At 32.2% G+C, this 16,923-nt stretch overlaps 1 protein-coding gene across 1 annotated transcript in view; it reads left to right on the plus strand.

Moving 5' to 3' along the window:
• Positions 1–4,675: 4,675 nt before the first annotated feature.
• The window catches only part of LOC124362442 (histone-lysine N-methyltransferase PRDM16-like), a 93,472-nt gene continuing 81,224 nt past the window's right edge, over positions 4,676–16,923 (plus strand). The window contains exon 1 of the mRNA XM_046816951.1: positions 4,676–4,993. The gene's annotated coding sequence lies outside the window, so the exon portion shown is untranslated. The remainder of the gene's footprint in view (positions 4,994–16,923) is intronic.

Below are 16,923 nucleotides of genomic sequence, written 5' to 3' on the forward strand. Positions count from 1 at the left end.
TCCATTTACATAATTAATGGGGTGCTGTATTTCCATAGATCCATTGAATTTGTAATCTATTCTAAATTTTATTTAATTGAATAGATTATACAATATGTACTATAAAAAATATAAGACATCGTTGTCAGTGTAGTTGTAGTTATGATAATAAAAGTCTCAAATTTATTGCCCTAATAATGTTTAGTTATTCATCAACGATTAAACTTTAATTATCAGTTATCACTCATTGCTGCAGAACATGCAAAGAATATAAACGTACGAAAAACTGTGAGAAACTACGATATTATTCAAGGTCAATAAAATGCACTGGTGCATTACCTAATACGTCTTAAAAAATGCCCTGGCATACGACTCAGACATATTGACCAAATATTTTTTTACTTACTTACTAGTAGTTTTTTGAATTATAGAGGTTCGTTGGTAAAACTTTAATTTTTGGAGGTAAAGTCCATCAATAAGGAGGATACATAAAAGTATTTTGGCATGGCTATCGTTTTGTTCTTCGAGTTATTGAAACCACTACTTTGTTTATTTGAGTTATTGAGGTGACATCTTGCCATGAAATCAAATCCAGCCATCCACTTTTATGAAGATTTTCAAAAAGGAACAGAATAATTATTCGAGTTTAAAAAATCGATTCTATAAAAAACAATGGTCAGTTGAACCAAGAATTTTACCGTACCAGACAGAGTATCTTATACAAATCTTACACTACATTTTATAATTCAAACTTTACATCTTGCAGTGAAAGTAAGTTAATTTTAAGAATATAATTAAGAATTAAAATAAAACGTAAAATGAGATACGTTAAGTTTCTTGAGGTTTGTTACCATTCTTCAGTGCCATTGTTATATTTAAATACCTTACATGCGTAAAAGTTTACTGATAGTGCTCTTGTTGTATAGATTTGTAATATAAACTAAACTACTTTTCAATTTTAAATGCCTTTAAAATTTTTATTCGTGTTGCATAAGCGTACAATGCTTTGCATGAGTTCCAAATGTCTTCTAGAGGAGAGTCAGCTTAAACCCTGGCAGAAAGATTGAAATTTTTTATACACTGGAGTAGCGATACTAGATGGAGTGAGCAGATTTTGAAGGATTTCTCCAGTAGCATACCATTACTTACCTCCGTGATGCTAAAGGAATGTACGCCGTATATGTCACAGTTCCAGCAGACACTACTCACAGAGGTCTTTGGAATACGTAGGGAGCTGTAACGAGATACATTAGAATGCAAAAATGAAGTCTTCTTACAATGATTGGATCATCAATGAATGCTTCAAAACATTTCCAGTTCATCTTTCTTTGTAACGTCTCTTTTTGAGGACTTCATGAACCATTCATCGATCATTGAGACATGTAATGATGAAGTGATTGGAAATTTTGAACATTAGCATCGGAGTAAGTGATTTTCGGGACCCGCTGGCGGTGTAAAATAATTGCTCATTGTGATAATCGTGAATAGTCATACTTGTTTCATAAAATATTGTTATTCGCCGCAAACAAGGCTTGCTACCGCTTAACCAGCAAAAAGCTCGGTTGCCATATCCCTGTTAGATGTGGGCTCGTGGTGGACAAGGTAAGTGGACAGATAGCTGACATCGCAAGGTCTTCAGTACCGAGAGAAGGCTGTATCGTTGTATTGGCTGTAGTTGTAGACATTGGTAGAACACTAATGTAAGCAGCACTGCGGGGAGTGACGAGATTCGCGGAACACAGACTGCAATCTGATCCGCAATCCTTGATGAAGTTCCTTTTAAGGCTGTTCTAAGAAGTTCCTATACTTTTGATGTATAGACCCATTGAAGTTCCGGAACGAAGCTGGCTAAACAAATAGGATGCCGTGTTTGTTCTAATTAAGTGGTGTGATTCAGACAAGTTTACTTCCCGAAGAAACTAATCATCAACTGTTTAGATTGCCAACAGTAATATCCTATACGGTTCATACGGGTCTTTCTCTATTTCCCTAAGCTGTATGTACGTCAAATCTCTAATCAAACAATACTTCTTTATTGCAATCTTATAATTTAACACTTATGCTAATACAGCCAAACAATACGATGTAACAAATATTGTTTTATAAATATTATAACTTTTAGTTTGTTTCTTGTCACTTGTCATTTATAATAAAACTGACCAACGTTTTACTAAATATCGTTTCTCTAATATTTCCTACAAATATTAAAAAACATCTGACAAGAGAAATTTAACACTGAAGTCTGTTTACTTCCTTATTACAACTCAAACTTCATTTTTAAATTTTAAACAGTGAAATTTGTATTTAAACCGGCAAAGTTAGTTTCACATGGTCTACCTAAATTTTAATTTACTCTAAATCAAGTAAGTAATACATAATAAAATAACATTAATCATTACAATTTATTTATTTCCAAATTTAAATAAAACATTTTATCATTGTAACACAACAATCACTCTTAAACAAAAGTGGAATTTTCTTCCATTTCTAAAATGTTTCAACTAGACCTGCAGATTAGACTAAATCTGTTAAATCAAAAGCTTATTACTTTTTGTTTAATTAAATGAAAAATGTCTTTATTACAGGTGAAGTTAGGACTATTAAGACCTCTCTACTTTTATTACTTGTCATTACATAAATAAAGAACTTTTTCCGGTTAAAAGATAGTAATTTAATCTCTCATTTTATGATTAGATGCAAGCGAGATAACTATAAATGAAATACTAAATGGCATTAATCTATGACAAGTCAAGGAACATCTATTACAAGATATATATCTCTTAAATGCCTTCTCATCAATAATTATTTATAGATATAAATTAAAACATAACTATATAAAATAAAACAGTTGTTGTTTTTATAAGTGTGGGTAATGCAGTACAAGGAAGTAATTCATTGAAATAAAAACAGAGCTGGACCGTTTATGGAAAACATTTTTTGGAATGAGCGGTAAGAAAAAAAAACTTTCTTTAGCAAGTGCAAAAGAATAGTGTTTTTATCTTTACGCTGTCAAATTATGAAATATTGAAACAGTCTTACTTGCGTAAGCGTTACAATAAAATAAAGTTAGTAGAGTTCAAAAATGAAAACATAGTTGACTGTTTACCTATTAAATTCGTTAGGTATACAACAGTGAACTTACATTAAACTTATTATAATAGATTAACTTTGTAAGTGATTTATTGCAAATCGTTTTGTATAATCCAATTCAATAGGCTAAGGTGCGTAAAAAGTGTAACATATAGATAAATTAAATAGGTTTATAATAATGTATTTTGATCTTTAAATTGGAAGTTTGAGTTGTGTATTGCAAGGCAAAAACACGTTGCATATACACGTAAATATATTGTTATGAGAAGAAGAATACGAAAAACATTTCCTACTGATTACAATTTGTTACACTAGATCAGCATAATAAATTTGTTTTTAGACTGTTTCAAAAAATATTCTTATTAAAATCAGCAAATTCGAATAAGTTATTATATACACAAATATTTCTTTAGCCTAGCCTAATACAAAACTTTACTATTCATAGTAAAGATTGTTTGTAAAAGTTCACAAACAAAACAGAACTTATCTTTCGAAAGTATATACAAGCATTATAATTTTCAACTATTTAAAGTTCTGAAAGTAAGAAGTCTATGTCTTTAGTATACCCGATTTGGTGGACATTTAAATACATAGAAATAGTTAAGTTATGAATAGTAACATTTGATCAAAACAGTTTTTACTTGTTACTGCTGAATGAGTGTGTATAATATCATTATTTTATTATCACATAACCTTTCGCGAATATGTTTTACAGTAGTGAACCTGTAATTTGTTCAGTTTGTACTACTTTCATAGGAAGAGAATCTTAAACGAAGATGAAAACAACTCTGGTACAATTACGGTTTTTAATCAGGTTTTGTATTTAATTCACATTGAATTTAAAAAGAATTAATATTAGAAGGAGATTTGATTTTGTAAAGACTTATAAACTAGTTTAGTTTTAAATTCGAAAATAACGTTCTTGGTAGAATCCTAAAATTATCTTTGTGTTAAAATTTCATTGAATAAGGAAATAGTTTGCATTAAATTATTTTAATTGGTAAAGGAAATTGCACTGGAGAATAGAGAGAGAGAGTCGTGTTAGAAATAATAATGAAATAGCTTACAAATAAGGAAGAAGTGAAGGATAAAATGATTTATTTTGACAGAAGTATTTTATGGAAAGTATTATATAAATAGTTTTGTCAAACCTCGATGTGGTAGGCGAGTCTGCGAGCGTGCGGCGGCCGGGACCTGTGCCAGAGGGTGCCCGGACCGTCCGACCGCCCGCACTCGACTGCGGAGTCCGCAGCACCTTCCCCCCTCCCACTTTCCATTTCATCGCAGGGCTCCACCTATAGCCGGCCAATCTTCCTCCGTCCTTCTCTATTGTACCCGAGATGACTGGAGATGACGAAAGAAGAGAGAGAGAGAAGAGAGAGGCACGAGCGAAGCGGCGTGACAGAACTAGGGCAGTACTGCCCGCGATCCGTGGTGGGGAGGGGGAGGGGAGCCCGCTGTCCCTACCTCAAGAAAAAACTCAGTTTTCCCCTTCTAAATCGTCCAGCCGACGATACGACCGGGCTCATTCTGCGACCTGGACCGCTCGTGTCGTGTGCCCGACCCGGCGCTGCATCGGCAGGAAAGGAAAAGTGTGGAAGGGGGTGGGAGGAGGGGCGGCACTAACGGTACTTGCCGACGGTAAACATGGGGTGGGGTGAGGACAATATGCCTATTTGGGACACTAGGAGAGGGGAACCGGGTTCACTTGGTCAAGAAAAGAAGAAGAAGAAATAAAAAACTGAATCGGATTAAAGAGTAAAAGTGGGAGCTTGGAGAGGGAAGGTTCCCGGGTTCAGTAGTGAGCTAGGGCATGTGGAGAACGCAAGCTAGGAACTGTGCGGTGTATAATCTCAGTGAAGTGCCAAATGGAACTAGGTACCAGTGCGAAGTGCAGTGACATTTGTTAGCCACCTCCTCCCAGGTGAGTACTTTACCCAGACCTTACTTGCTGATAACGTATCAAAAATTTAATTTTGTTGTTTTTAATCTCGATTTTTAAAATTCTAACTTTGTAGATTGGTTATGCTGTGAAATTTTCTACAAGTACACAATATTTGTGATTTTCAATAACAGTTAAATTCTTTTTCAGTAGAAGAAAATTTGGCTACTACAATTACACTTATCCTCTCTTTATATATTAGGAAATTAAAATAAATTTACATAAGTAAGGTTTTATCAGAAATACAATTTATAACCAAAAGAACATAAACGTTTTGACAAAATATAATGATAAGCATATACACATAATAATAGATAAAAAAGTCATATAGATAAAAATTATTTTGGTTCAATGAAGGATATTTTTTTCATAAGTAGTACAATAATGTCATGATTTAAAAATAAAGTATCCTAATAATATTGTACCAGATAAAATTTCAATACGTCTACTGCTGATAAAACAGTAATATAATTTTCCCTAATATGACAAATAATAAAGCAAAGCTATTATATGTTAAAAAGGGCTAATAATAGACAAATAAAGAATAAAAAAGTATAAAATACATACAATATCAAACTTCGCGCGTTGTGCGTTCTAAGTTTTTTATTTCACATCGATACCAGACTCTTCTCAACAGTTTGAACTCAGATTATAACATAAACATTAAAATGTATTATTTAAATGTAATGTGTGATACAATTTTTTAAAATAAATAGAGTTATGCTCTAATCTTTAAATATACCAATAGTGATTGTTGCAATAAATACACCGTAACGAACTCGAATATGTTTTTAATTAAACTTTAAAGTAAATCAATATATTCTAAGCGCTCCTTACAGTAACACATATCATATAGAAATATGTCGATGAAATACTCGATAGAGTTTTCGCAAAAATGGAAAATTGTTTATTTATAGATAAACGGGAATCATGTGTTTCACCTATATTACTAAAACGTAACAAAACGTAACTATCTATGCTGTCACTTTATTAAACTTGAATTTTGGAGCGCATCTCACAGTTTACAGATTATAATTAAAACGCTGATTAAATGGTCTTAAAAGTTTATACAAAAGTCATCTTTTGTAAATAAATGTGAAATGCTTATATTATTTTACGAAAAGGTTTTAAGAGCAATATGTATAATATTTAATATAAAAATGTAAAGACCAGAAAAAATTTAAAACGATACTCTGCAATGCAATTCTACTTCACATTTCAAATAAAAAATATTATTCCAAGACGTACAATTTTGCATTGCACATTGTATTTTATAGCAATGTCCTATCACAACAACTTAAATTTATATAGGATGATTAAAAAATGTATGATGGGACGTTATAAAACAAAATTTAAATGTTAAAATATTAAAACACGTGAACTATAATTAGGTCATAAATAATCGGGGTACGCAATTCCTAAATTTTTTAATTTTTCAATAATTTATGATTAAATACACAGTTCACTAACAAAAACAATCAATTGGGTAAGAACCAATGTTGACTTATTAATAAAATGAAATAAAAATAAAACTGTTCAACAAATTCCATTTATTTCCTTACACAAACCCTGAGTCCTCTATAACATTAATTTAATACTGAGATTACTAAATCCAAGAATAAAACATAAATATTACAACATTTAATTCTTTACAATTAAACTTAAATTAAGTTATTGCTACACATTGATAGATCTACCGAATTGTTTTACTCTTTATTCGGGCGCTTAGCGGACGGCAACACGTTTACGAATTATTTGAAGTTTAAGTTGATTATACTTTCTCTTGTAATTGTAGCTTAATGATTTGTTTATCCATGAAACATTACTAATAGGTAGTTATTGAATCATTTTTATTTTGATTTTATCTACATTTGTACACTTCCATGTTTGCTATAATATTTGATTTTCAATTTATATGAATAAACTTTCTATAATGTAACAAATCTATGTATTAGATCCTACATCTGCAATGAATGAAATAAAATGGTAATTCTATAAAACCGATTTTAGAAGAATAAATTATTAGTATCCGTTAACTGGACTCATAATATTACGTTTGTTGTAAACTTATTTTGGAAAATATAATTGTAACCTTTCAATTTTAATGTATTAGCGTTAGGTTTAGTAAAAGAACTGGAAGCTAAATCAATCACACGAGTTCTTTTAAACTTAACTATAAAAATAAAAATTATTATATATTACAGTTGAGTTTCAATTTCTCCAGTGGTTCAATATTTTAAAATAATTATCCTGAAGTACTAACAAACATTACTAAAATGTTAAGATGTTCATGTTTTTAAACACTAATAATATCTGTGAGCTAAGCAAATATTCCTGACATCAGAACGCAACTTTGGCAGTAGGAAATAGCGCTTGCGAACCGGAAAGACTAGAATAAATTTAAATAAATAAATAATACCGGGTTATGTAAGATGAGTTTTGTGCTTTGTTTTATTGCGTGCACAACGAGGAATCACTTCATTGCCTTCACTGGGCATAAGCCAACTCGGGAATAAAAAGTGAATTTATAACATAGAAGTTATGACCCGCGAAACTAATGAACGGAATAAAACGTTAATTTATAGCTTAGAAGTATGTCCCGCAAAGCTAATAAACTGAATTAAACGTGAATTTATAGCGTAAAAATATGTCCCGCAAAGCTATTAAAGAGGACAAAACGCAAGCAAACATTGTAAAATGAAATTCTGTAATCTCGGTTTACTTTATGTTGCAATAAATATTACACATAATAAATAATTAAGGGTTACATTTACAAAAAAAAGAAAGAGGAGAATGAAACTTTTACATTTAACAGTGTTATTGAGAACCATTATTCATCATTATATTTTGCAAAATCAACGTCCAATTAAATAGTCCGTAAAGTATTTAAATGTAGTAGTTATCCATGGCCTCGCGCGCAATTTTTGTAGGCATTGCACGTGTGAGCACTTCTGGTTGGAGTGAATTATATTTCGCCAATGTTGAGTTTGCGTTATTGCTACGATCAAGAAAATATGTTAAAAAGTATTCAGTGCCCTTTTAATTTATTACGCGCTTTGTAGTTTTTGTACCACAGTTGATTTTGCCGTGTTTCCCTGATCAAGAAAATATACATAAAACTAAATAGGCAGTTCTGAGAATCCTACGTTCTGCGAAAAGACAACTAAGATAAGTTTTATAACAGTCTTTAAACTTATAGTAAAAATAAATAGTGACTTTGTCTTTGATATTTTCATTACAGTACTGACCAATTATTTTTTATATAATATTTGTAATAAGTTACGGTTAAAAGGATAACAGTTATACTTTCAAAATTTCCTTCGTCAATGACTTTAAACAAGGAATGTACGGTTAACGTATATTATTTTTACTAAAACGTTTAATTTTATTATCTAAACATTTTCTTACTCTGTGCTCAAAAGCGGATGCAATAAATATAAAAAACTGAAAATAGTCGTTAAATTAATTAATAATTAGTTGTAATGCCATAAGACAATGTTTACACAAAAAGGTTAATTATATTTAACATATTACTTTTCTTTAAATATAATTTTTTTCTGTTATGCTCGGAAAGATTTTTAAAATAAGAATAAGCCTTTATGTTAATCAGGTACCATAAGAATGTCTTTACAACATTTTAGTATAATCGGTCCAGTAGAATTATGTACAAAACAATGTTTGCAAAGAACAGTTAATTACATTTAACATACTTTTCTTTAAATAGTATTTTTTCTGTTATGCTCGGAGAGATTTTTAAAATAAGAATAAGTCTTTGTATTAATCAGGCACCATATAATGTCTTGACAAAATTTTACTACAATAGGTCCAGTAAAATGACGTGATTGAGTAAAAAAGTCACTCAAAAACACACAGACAGACACCATTAGAATTTTATATGACAGTAGAGATAGCAAGAAATGTATTACAATAGAAGAGACAAAAATTATCGTTTTTAATTAGCGTTTGCTACTCATTATGTGAACATTTATTATCAGGTATTAAACGTATCAAAGTATTGCGGAGATCACGCGGTGTGATACTGTATACCTAAACTGTAACATCCCTCTGCATGTGGTGGCAGCGGCGCGGCGACATTGCGATAATGTTTAAAGTCAGACTATCAACTTTCCCGTCGTAAATAGCTTGCCCCGTTTATGACTGGCGGTGAATTCGGAGATCCATAAACATCTTTTGGCTCGTGTCGCTTACACTTTATGGTGATAGGTACGGCTAATTTCACCCGGGCAAGCATCTTAACTTAATCTTATCAGCTATTTTATCGCCTTCTTTTAATTGGTGGGCCACACCCGCTAATACCTTAAAAGCAACTCTGCATATGATTCTAAAATTAGAGCAGCTAACACTTCGGTATTCGGAAGTATACATTCTCTAACAGTTAAATTATTTGTTACAATTATGTAACAATTGACGCTTTTACTGTAGAACCTCTACTCCCTTTTTGCTACCATTAATACAACAGAGCTCAATGTAATAACTTTGTAGAACATTCATCTCTGCCCTATAAATAAGATTAAGAATCTATACCAAAGATAGATAACGTTGTAATTGAGATATATGAACACAATGAGAAATTTGCTTAACTAAATGGAATGTAGTATTCATCATTTAATTCATATACAATAGATAGCAATAGAAATAATGTGTGAAACGCGTAGTGTCTTTTCGACTATATTGACATAATACACAAAACAATCTCGTGGAAGTTTACCTTTAATATCAGTAAATGTTCTCACAATAAAATGTATCATTGTAATAAGGACATCGCTAAATAATTGCTGTCATTATCATTTATTTTAGCATTCATAACTATTATCAAACATAGAAACAAAGTAGAGTCCCGTTAGGTTTGGCCGCAGTAGTTTTATGAAAGGAACATAGGCTTATTTACATATCTAATGCTATATTATTATTTTAGTACTTGAGAAAGGTTAAATAATTTATATAATTATCACAATATTGTAAATAGGGTAAGTAAGAACAGGAGTTACTCATTCTTGCAGTTTAGTAATTAAATTTACATAATAGGTTTAAATTCAAGTATATTATTCATTGAAGGATGGCCACGAAGACTTGAATGTCTATTTTTGTAAAAATACAGATGCACATTTGATCCTATTTGTACGTTAAATATTCTCGCATTCATAACGGCACAGACTCGGCATTTCCACCGTACTGCGGGAATAGCATTTACTGTTGGAAGGGGCAGCTAGAAATTACCTGGCAGCAAAGTTGTCTATCTAGTTGAGAACATTTTACTCAATTTACTTTCATTCATTATTTTTCATTTCCTATAATAACAACAATAATTTATTCAATATGTATTATTTAAATAATAAATGACATAACATTTCTAATCGTTCCCTTCGTTTCAAGTAGAATTAAGTAAGCAAAATACTTATGATAGTTCTTTATTATTTCCTTCCTCCTATAGTAATTATCACATTTCTTTAGGGCAAAGCATTTGTGCCACAATCACTAACGTTATATCATGATATGCTCTTAAGATTTGTGTTTGCCTGTGTATTAAAAAAATTCAAAATCACACACGTATATAAAAGAACAAATAAAGAAGTTGAGGACAGCTCTAGCATTGAAAGATGGCCCGCGACATAACGACGGGACGCGACGGTTACAATGGCCTCTTCAGCCACATTCAATGCAAATATCACTTTCTAGGTTAAAACTGAATAAAAAACACTTTCATTTTCGTCAGAATCGCTGATCTCGATTAGCCTTGCTGATCCGGCCCACTGACTGACATTAGGCTACTTTCTTGTATTGTCTTAGCCAGAAATGATTGTGAAATGCCGTTATATAACATGTTTAAACTCGATTCTGCAGAGGACGGTCAGCTAAAGTCAAAGATTTCAAATTTATGGAATGTTCTTGACTAATCAATCAACTCTTTCTTTCGCAGACGCTTGTTTGTCACGAAGAAAGCACGTTTCGCCTTCTTGATATGAAGTCCAGCAGAGGACGGTCAGCTAAAGTCAAAGATTTCAAATTTATGGAATGTTCTTGACTAATCCATCAACTCTTTCTTTCGCAGACGCTTGTTAATCGCTAGTTAGATATAAAGTCTGGGGGTTTTTCCAGTAGTTACCGAGTTTCAAGCTAATTGTACTGCAGATAAAATATCCGCATTGATATTCCACAATTCCATTAGAAATAGATGAATTAAATCATCCACAGCCTGAATGCATTAATTAATATGATCAAGTTACTATAATAGAAAATCAGTACCGTTATAGAAGATGAACATAATGTTTTGACGAAGATTAATAAATGTTATGTTATAACATAGAGGGACACGAAAGTTAACATTCAATGAGTTCCAAGTATTTAAATCAACTTACCACTCATGCTTCTCAATACTTCACTTATCACCCAAGGTTTTATCTACAAAATTTTTTTCTGGAGTGATCTAGCTAATAGCTTAACTATCCGACTCCCAGCTTCGTCAATCTTTCTCCTGGGACTCTCTAGGACCAACTTATCCGTAATATTTAATAAATTATCTTAGTATATCATCATATCATGTATCATAGTATGCATCATATTAGTATAAGTAAATGGATACCAAGGTGAAGGAAGGAATGTGGCAGCAATGTTTTTGGTTTATAATTGTTAATTTTAACTATAAAGACAGTTTATACCTACGTTTATACGGGAATTTTGAATTCTACTAATTTTTAATTACAATTTACTTTCGTGTATTATATAGCAGCTTAAATCCTTGAATGAGTTAAATGTAGTTTTTAACCGGGATGAATGTAGAATACCACATTCTTGCGGTTAAATGTTGCTGTCATTTTTATATTAAATTTATCCTTTTCAGTCCCATAATTTATCAACTTCCACATTTAATTTTATATCTTGAACTATTTAAATTATTTGACATCTTATTGTTAGAAAGCGTTATTTCTAAAAAGTTTTCATGCTTAATTTATACAGCTTTATTTTATATAAGTGTTATATCAACGTCAGATTTATATTTAATTGCATCAGTTTTATCATTGAGATACTTAATTATCCCACAAGATGGATTACAAAGTATTGTTTCCCTTTGTTGTACACTAGTTGTCACCTGCAGTTTACATGACTTGTTAAACTTACCCCGATATTTTTCACTGCTTAATGTTCTCTTTAAGGAACATCGAGAACCTCATCATGTATTCCTTAGCGTTCCTGAGACATATGTAACCGACATTCATATTCACAATCCAAACCAACTTTGCGTTATAATACTGATTTTCGATACAAATATATAAGTTTTCTTGAGCATAATGTAAGTAATGCCACAAGCTATGGGATTCCCACAGTGTCTTTAGAATGTTGGTGCCAGAATATCTTCGTTGAACAAGGAAGCATTGTTCTTGGTATCTGAAATTATTCTTAATCGAATATACTTTTTATAATTATCAGGACCTATTTTAGGGATTATTACATTGCCTCTTAGTGATCTGATTACCTATAAGGTTCATCAAAGGGTGTACATCATCATTACTTATATTTTTTACAGTCATGGAAATATTAGTTTTATTATAACATTCTTTACCAGTTTCATTCTATTACTCTACGAATAATAATAGTGTACAGCCTTTGATGTATGAAGTTATTTGGATAACTTAAAGTCAATGTAATAATCCATTGTCTACTGATCCCTACTGCCTACCCGGCAAGTAAAATAAGATATTTGAATTATATGAAATTATCCACATCATCGAGTCATGCTAATGATTCACCTTTTATAATAATAATAAACTTTGCCGAAAACATTAATTTGTTTTCCGAAGATTGTGCTTAAAAATAAATGTGGTATTACTATAAGAAATCTTGATAAATTTGTTAAGGTAACCCATGTATTTCGATAGGGATTATTTAAACTGTCTTCTATTTTTCTGATAAAAAATATTATTTTAGTCCTAAATATTAAATTAGAGAAATCCGTTAATATTGGGATACTAGCTTAAAAACAAATATTTTATTAAAGATATCAATAGGTGGGCTAAGTTATAATTCACGTATTATTTTCGAAGGAATTTAAAAATAACCTATCAGCATTGTCTTTCAGTACAACAGTCGTATTTGATTTGTTGCTAGTTTTCACGTGAAGTAGAAGATTGTGAACTTGTATGTGCATTACTATCTTAGCAGTTGCAGAATATTGCAGTAAGGCGCGTAGACGCTCAGGAGGAGTTACTTGAAGACAGTTCTGACTGTTATGCTCGCGTAGTAGTCACATTCTCAGCCAATCTACTAGTATGGTACCTAGGTTACGAGCTATGCGCACAGGACAATACGACCCTATTATTGCCTTAATGTGCGCACTGCCCGTAATTATCCCCCACTTTACGCGCAACGATGACCGGTAATGTCATAATCATCCAGCAGACAGATATGTACTCTCACATTCCCCTCTCTAGCCGAGAGCGGGAGGTAAACGTGGGGTTGCCACCAATTGCCGCTCGTAAATTAGCTGCCCACGCCCACAAAGTGTGTGATTTTGGAGATGGATTGTGTTATGATTCTGTAACCAAGGGTAAATAAAATATCGCCCTTCACTACCTCTTTTGAATTGGTGGACACCAAGGAACTAAAATTGAGTGATTTTAGTATATTATGGATTACTTTTTGAAGTACGAAATTATAGTTGTGGTATTTCCCGAAAGGAGGTGTGTGTCCTCTAAATCATGTTTTAGCACTTCCACTCACAAGCTGGTACTAAAAAGAGACAGCTACAAAATATTCGTAAATTAACTTAATGCAAAATCCGAACCACTCCAAAGATTCTTCGGTATTTCAAAGTTTTAATATAAAGACAACCGATCAAAATTGTACACTAAAGTGAAATCCCATGTGCATTTGATTAATTTTGCGAGTTTTCTTTTAAATTTTAAGTACTTTAAAGTTTGAAGTACGTAACCGTTAATTTGCACCAACTTATAGCTTCACATAAATTGTAAAAATAAGTAGGTCATAGTTTGTTAATGTTGTATAACAATGCTTTAGAAATTTAATTTCTATACGAAACAAAATTTTAATAGCTAATGAATAGAAAAACATTTTAGAAAAAAGAATATATGTTATTAAAATTCTAATTTAAATTAAAATAAAAAACTTAGCAAAATCTTTTTAGTTATATAATTTTTACAAAATGTAAAATTATCCACGGGGTTTTTGATTAATCAATACCCGACTTATATTTTAAATAAAGCATTTACTTTTATGGTGAAAAGTGTGACTGACATAAAAAGAAAGCTTAATTCATAATGTGTCTTCTCTATTAATTATTCAACTACAGTTCACCACATACTCCGGTGTCAACACATTTTTCCAACCACCATCGTACATCTGCCATTGAGGCTTGCAGGATGTATGCTGGAATGTTTGTTAACTTCTCCCACACTCTGTTTTCGAGGTTTTCAAAGGGTCCACCTCTGTCTATCCATTTGTTTTCAAAACGGCTGTTTATGCATCTTCTGACATCGCCGTGTTAGTTCATTTTTGATTAATTGTATAAAGCTGAAACAAAATTGGGTATTAACTTTTCAAACACTCTGTATAAAACCTTAACAAATATAACTAACCCAGTAAACTGCTTATCTCCATACCTAATTTTTGTCTCGAAGACATTTTGCAATTTAAAACAACCACAGTGATTTTCATATGTATTAATATGATTCCATTTTGCAACGTTAGGAAAATGCGGGAAATGAAGTATCCCCGCCGAAATAAAGTATTGGGAGTGTCTAGTGAGTTAGAGATAGCAAATAATGTCTGTGACCGAAGGACTTTTTATCAGTACCTTCGACCTTGTACTGTATTATTGACACTCCCCTTTATTCTGTTTGATAACATCCTCGCACAGGCTAGTGGCACATGAGGACGGACAGAATAAGGCTTAAAAGGGGATGGGCCCTCTTTAAAAAAAGTATAAATGAAAAATGAATTGAAAAATTCGTTATTTATACAGGCAAAGTTACGGCCGCATGGCCCTTTCTTATAACAACGTAAAATTTAAAAATAAATTAACTATTATCATAAGAATAAAAATTTAAGAAACAATTACATTTAAACAACGTGGAGAAATTAATATAATATTTATCATCATATTATATAATAATATAATATTAAATAATTATCATTATGAATACGGTATGGCTATATATATGGTGGTCATATTAATATAAGTATATTATATTAATTTTCATTTAATTTAATTTATTATATTTATTTATTATTTCTAAGTATGTACGGCTTTACAAAGTACAATTCGTGGAAAGAAATATCGAGACTAAATTTTTTGTTATGATTTAGCGTCTGATTTCTCACGTTTAACATATCAATAAACAGTGAAACACTGCACAGTTCAAAGTCACCTCATAATTAATTACTGGATGATTCGCGCTATCGTTATAAATCTAGAGAAGTGGCTGACATAAAAAATAATTTGTACTATTTTGTATTCATTGTATTCAACCAAATCTAGTCATGTCAAACACGTACAAGTAGACCTAGATTACTTCGCGTATTTCCAATTCGCAACCAAATATGCCTGACGACTCATCAGATAGCCCAGGAGACAGCCTGTTATGCAACCCACACGTCCACGTACGCACCTACACCGTATTAATTACACCGTGTGACCTAGTTTCACAACCCTTTCCCATTGTCCTTCCACCCATTTCCATCCGATCTGAATTACAAACTCTACAAATAATCTTACCGGTGCCCTTTGTTTGCGGCGGAATCTGCATTGCATTTCTGCCGACCGGCGTGGTGTCCTTTCGCAGATTATTTAAACCTGTGTTTGCACTGTTATTCAATTGTTATCGGGTTGTTTCCGTTCCGATCGACCTATTCTCCTATTGCAAATTCCCTTCTACTTCTGATAATACAATATTTAGTACACTAGCTTTTCTTTGAGTTCAAGGAGTCGTAAGTTATGGGGATTGTAATTACTTTTAACGGTTTTAGTGTATATGGTATATTTCCCGTTTTTAATACAACGAACTTTCTGCAAATTGTTTTTTGTAAATCCACAAAATAATGAAATTCATTTAATAAAAAAAAATACAATTTGGTATGGGTTTGATCTGGAGTAATATTATTTATTTGTATAATGATTTATTGATGAATCTAATTGATTTTATAAACTTAACGCTACGTGCTGTGTGTAGATCGACACTATTACCTGGGTACTAATCCATACTTCCATTCATCTCATAAAACTCGTTTCCTGTTAATGAAATCTAAATTGAATACTTTCTTAAATGGAACATCGCTCCATTTACGTTGTACGGCACATTTTAAAACTAATGAATATTCTCATGTCTCTATAAGAGTGGCGGGGTAGCAATCAAATACTGCGTTCGCCAAAACACGGTATCATTTACAAGTAGCAATCAACCACCGGTCGTAAAGTACGAAATATAATTAAATCAAACATGTATTCGATATCAGTTTCATTCTGGAGAGAGCTGGGTCCGGTCGCTCAGGGACCAGTTTACATCGGCCGAGAGGTCGGTCGTCGAATTTAGAGTACGAATTTCAATTGAATGAAGTGTGGACCCTCCCCCTTCTTGATCCCCACCCACGGTATAATCGGAGTCTTGACAACAATGTCTCCAGGTGGAGGATCTCTGACCTTTCTGAGCCTCTAATCACATCCATATTCATTACCAGCGCCCACCGCGTTAAATACAGCGTCTACAGTGCTACTGACCTTTACACGGGTCGACAAGGGTTTACACTTAACTGCCTCCTGCTCGCCCTTTAGAAGGTTTCGCTAACGCGGCAGCGCGGGGCGGCGGCAACTGGGTCACTTCTGTTCTTGTATTACTCCATTGTAGGCAACTCAGCTTCTGCACGTTGAAATAATTAACTTT

This window comes from Homalodisca vitripennis, chromosome 5 (genome assembly GCF_021130785.1).
Source record: "Homalodisca vitripennis isolate AUS2020 chromosome 5, UT_GWSS_2.1, whole genome shotgun sequence".
NCBI lineage: Eukaryota > Metazoa > Arthropoda > Insecta > Hemiptera > Cicadellidae > Homalodisca > Homalodisca vitripennis.